Source organism: Tenrec ecaudatus, chromosome 17, assembly GCF_050624435.1.
Source record: "Tenrec ecaudatus isolate mTenEca1 chromosome 17, mTenEca1.hap1, whole genome shotgun sequence".
NCBI classification, from domain to species: domain Eukaryota; kingdom Metazoa; phylum Chordata; class Mammalia; order Afrosoricida; family Tenrecidae; genus Tenrec; species Tenrec ecaudatus.
In genome coordinates this window covers 55475557-55480627 of record NC_134546.1, presented here as the reverse complement: position 1 = coordinate 55480627, position 5071 = coordinate 55475557, and positions in this window count along the sequence as shown.

The window sequence follows — 5071 nt, the reverse complement described above, 5'->3', positions numbered from 1 at the left end:
ACCTATTGCAGTTTAGACCCTAGCTCATCAAGATTGAGGCTGCAGCCACGTTGAGACAAAAATAGTTAAAGTCCAGTGATGGACAGTTGTCAGAGAAGAGATGGAGCTTTCCGTCCTCCACTAGGGCACACACCTGCCAAACTCGGCAGGTTCGCCCAGGGCTTCCTGGGGCAGTTTAAGGCTCCTTTGCCCAAAACCTTGCCAATAGGGCACTGGCCTTGTGGTTAGAGCACCACCTTGTGGCCACTACTGGAGTAACCTGAGACGTCTGCTGACTGTGTGTGGCCCCATGGCAGAACGCCTGCTAAGCCTTTTCAGAGGCAAGTCTACTCCTGTCTCCCCCAAATCCTCTCTGGAGCCCCCAGCAGGAGCCCAGGGAAGCCCCGGGCAACTGATTTCAGATTGGCAAAATCTCCCAACTAGTTGTAACTGGGAAGCCAAAGGCCAAGTTCGGCTTGGCCTCTGAGCAGGTGTTTACAAAATGAGGGGAGAGAGGAATTCCAAGGCAGCTCTCCTCCTACCCACACCAGAAACAAACAATGTGTTCCCGGGCTTCTGTGTACCCTGCTTGTTTATCCGCTGGGAAACAGCTGAAGTAAATATGCTTTAACCACCTCCAGGGCCTCCCAGCGTGCTGTGACCCTCGGGCCTGCTGGGGCCACTTCAGGCGAAGACGTGCACTTGCAGATGTGTGATGACCTCGACCTGCTCACTTCCTTCACCGGGGAGGGATCTCGGCCAGGGTTCTCGGAGGTCATTCAGTCCAACCAGCGAGCCCCTCACAGCAGAACTTGCAATGGCCGCTCCAGGTTGTTTCCTCGGTCAGCTGACAGGCTTTTACTGAGCCCCAGCCCCCCAGTGCTAGGCAGGGGTTGGTGCCCAGCCCTGCAGCAGAGCAGGTCTCAGGTCCAAACACAGCACCGAGGGTGGAAGCTGAGCAGTCATGGGCCTGAGAAAGGTTGGCTTGCCTGTTTCTGATTTGGACACAGATGAGGCTCACCTGTTGATCTTAACCTTGGATCATCCTTGGACCAAGTCTTGTCTTTTGGAAATGGCTTTCCGAGGCCCTCAGAGAAAGACTTGAGAGTGGTCTGGGCCCAGGAGGGTCAGCAACGAGGCCCCATGTTATGCCTATTTCCTCGTCCCCATCACAGGGCTGCTTGTGGTCCTGTCCTCGTGGTTGGGTTTCCCAATGGCCTAGCTCCCCATCAGTCATCTAGAACTTTCCGCAGCCAGCTTTGAGCCCAGGCAGCTTGGAGACAGACACTGTGTAGGTGAAGTCATGGGAAAACATGGAATGTCCAAGGAGACACGACTGTGGGAAAGACCGGACACTCAGGCAGCTGGACTTGGCTGTCCAATTGCCCCCAAGGTGCCACTTGGAACGGGTGGGGGAGGGGAGTTGGGGGAGGGGGTGAGTGGGTCAGGTGTGCCCTCCAGGTACATGGCTGGCGAGTGCCTGGATGAAGTAATGCAGGTACAATCCCACTCGGGCTCTGGGGGGACCAGTCCCCCAGCACACAGCTGCAGCCTGCTAACAGGAAGCACTCAATCCCCCTCAGATGTCAGAGGATCAGCTGAGATGGCATCTGTGAACTCCTAGCTCAGTGCCTGGTACAGAGACCGTGACAGAGGAGCATGTTGGCATCAGGCCACTGTTAGCCCATTCTAAGGTGGCAGCGAATGACATTCAAAGGCATGGAGGGCAGCGGAAGTCTGTTCCAGCGAGTGCCGTGCCTGAATCCATCTCCAGTCAGGGCGAAGGCCAAGGGGATCAGGGCCGGAGGGTGTCCCAGCTACTGGGTTCAAGTAAATAGAGGGGGGTTTGAACATCAGCGTCCTGACTATTCAAGGCCAAGGCCTGTGGCACAGGCAATGAGAAGCCACCTCAGGGTAGGCCCCTCGGTGCTTGGTCTGGGGCCCAGGCCAGATGGGGCTGAAGCTAGGAGCAGAATCGGGGCCCATGTGCCCGGCAAGCTGTGCCAGCTAAGCCCGTGCCAGCCCAGCCAAATTTGAGTTATATCAGGAGAAGAGATCTGTTCAGAAAATTCACCCATCTCTGCATATTTGCATGTTCTATTTCGAGGCTCTTCCTGCTCACCGCCACCACCACCCCCCCTGCTTCCTAGAAAAGTTCTCGTGATCAATTCCAACTTCACCTCTGCTGAACTGAAAAGGCTCACTCTCAATGCCTCTCCTCCCCAGTAAGCTCCTCTCCCGCATCTTCACTGAAAGGGTTCTCCCCAAAGTGCCCTGCCCTCCCCCATCAGTCCTCACCCCTACACTAAAACATAGGCCCGGTTCATCACCCCTGCAGGCCAGCAATTGCCAGGCCAGGCCTTCTGGGGCATCAACAGCCAGGCCCTGCTGCATGACTCTAGTTCCTGCCTTCCCAGAAGCCAGACCCTGCCCACTCCCACTTCCCATGTCCAGCAGCCTCCGCTTCCTAGGAAGGTGAACCCCTGAGAGCTGCTCTTCCTCTGGGGGTCCCTGGAGAGCTGAGTTACCTTCTCCAAGAAACATGCTGTCTCCTGCGAGGTGACCCCCACCGGACAGGGTGGCCTGGCTGTCTCACGCACCTGGAGCTCAGGGAGCCCAAGGCTGGCTCTCATCTTCCAGACCCTCACTCTCACTGCCCCGCCACCCAGCCACCCAGCAACCCATGAAGCCCCTGGCTCCTGCCTCAACCCCAGATCCAGTCCTCCTGTAACATCTCACTCACTCACTCACTCCCCCTGCTGTAGCTCTAGCTGAGGCCCCATCATATCCCATCTGGAGGCAACCAAGTCTCCTAGCTGGTCTCCCAAGTCCCAGTCTCACCTCCCACAAATCCAGCCTCCACACAGCTGTCAAAATTCATCCCTCACACAAATCCGGTCCCCCACTTCCCTGCCTAAAGCCCCCCAAAGGGCACTTTTTGCTCTCAGGATAGACTCCAAGCTCCTCGGCCTGATCTGGCCCCTACTTCTCCCCCACGAACTTTGGAGTGAAATAAACCCCTCTCTAGGCCAACGTATCCACTGCCTCACCACAAGACTGGGGACAAATGAACGAACCTCTCTGAGCCACTAGCCTACATGGAAACCCAACTACTCACAGTCCACCTGCCTTTCCTGAGCCTGAGGTGGCCCTCCCAACCTCCTCAAGCCTCTGGGAGGGCCACAGCGCCGGTGATTCCCGAGTCGGTCACTGTGCCACACAGGTCTCCCTGCCCTGCCCATCCAGTCACCTCCCCCACAGCACCCTTCCCGACACAGCAATTCCCCACCCCACCCCCTCCACCAACTCACCCTCTAAAGCCCAACTCCCTGGCACAGCGGAAAATGACCACCTGGGCCCCTCAGTGTGCCCCGACCTCCAGGTCCACAGGAGCCACGACTTCTAGCGTCTCAACCCCTACAAGCTTCCCCTTGGCCTGGGATGCCCTTTCCTGCCAAGTGGGCCCTTCCCTTTCGACGCCCTCTCCAAGCTTCCTTTTGCCACCCTTTGCCGTGAGCCCCAGGGCCCACCAGGTTCTCCTGTGAGCATGTGCCTGTGTGGACCAACCACACAGCTCGTGCAGGCAGGGGTCCTGCCATGTTTGCCGGGCACCAAGTAGAGGCTCGGTTACGGCTTTAGACTGAGAGGACAATGGTGAGGAAGGTGTCCTTTAGCCTGGAAAGCCCCAGGCCTCATGGGATGCTTATCAAGCCCACGTTTACTGTTTCAGACAGGCCCACAGGAAGCACAGCACCAACTCGCCAAGACCCTGAAGGGAAGCCCTTCTAGAGGAGGGAAATTCTGAGGCTGCTCATTTCTGGGAAGCAGTCTTACTAGCATTTGGGAGTCAGCTCCAGGCATGGGGCAGGGCTCCTCAAAGTTCTATAGCCTACGAAGCCCCAGAGCCTTTGAAGGCAGTCCTTGGGGACAGGAGGAGCTACCAGAGTGGAAAGCCGCTCCGGGTGGGCGGGCTGTGGTGTGGGGACAGAAAGGGCTGTGTCAGCCCCATCCGACCACGGCAGGCCCGTGGGAATGGATCTGGTCTTTGTTCCCACCACAGTCAACAGACACGGAGTGTCCAGACAGAGCCCCTGCTCTTTGCTCCCCACCACAGGTTGGGCCTCAAGTGGGGCGGCTGAGGGTACCCTCAGGGGGAGGGAGAGAGCCACATGCCAGCAGGACCAGGTCTACCGGAGGGGCCCTGCCGAGTTCCTCCCTAGCAGTCCCACTGAGAACTTCATTCCGAGAAGTGACAGGCTGCTCGGAACCAGAGTGAGCAGGCCAGGCCTCAGGGCAGGCTGGGGCAGAAGTAACCGGGGAGTCTGTTCTGCGGAGGCCCCGACTGTGAGTGCTTGAGAAGGTTGGCAGAGGCTCCCCACCTTTCCCCCATCTCCCCCCCACCTTAGTTCCCCCAAAGAACGGCACCACCACCTGAGGGGGCAGGTGTTTCTCCTAAAGCCCTTGTCCAAGCACGAGACCCACTTGCTCCACTTGGCTCCGCCTGGGAAGGAGCGCGCTGGCAGCTGCAGCAGCAGCTGGGGGTCGGTGCCCTCTCTTCCACATTAGATGGCGGGTGCCCGGCTCACGTTAGTGGAGGTGGGTTAGTACTGTTACTTAACTGCTCTTGTATTCACACCTTCAGCACCGGGAAGAGGGCACAGTGCCTGGCACCACTACTGATCGGAACGTCACTGGACACTGGGTGAGGCGAGGCGAGGCGAGGCCAGGGGAAGGGCACGGGATTCTCTGGGGAGCCTTTGGGAGAGGGAGTGACATGGGAAGCAGCCTCATCGGCTCGGACTACCCACCCGTTTACCAGACGATGGCCTTGGGAGCACAGGCCCCTGCCACTGAAGGCAGCCACCCTGGCGACTGGGCAGCCGCCTGTCCTAGCCTGGAGCACACCTTGGGGTACCACACCCTCAAAGAGCCCAAAGGCCCCAGGGCTATTGCGAGAAACTTCTCCTGCCGGTGAATGTGGGCGTCCCAGAACCTGCCTCTGCAACTCTCCCATCCAGGGCCGTTGGGTGCCCCAAGACCTCCACAAGCTTGCATCGGCCACAAGAGGCGCGCACTGGACACGGCAGGCAGG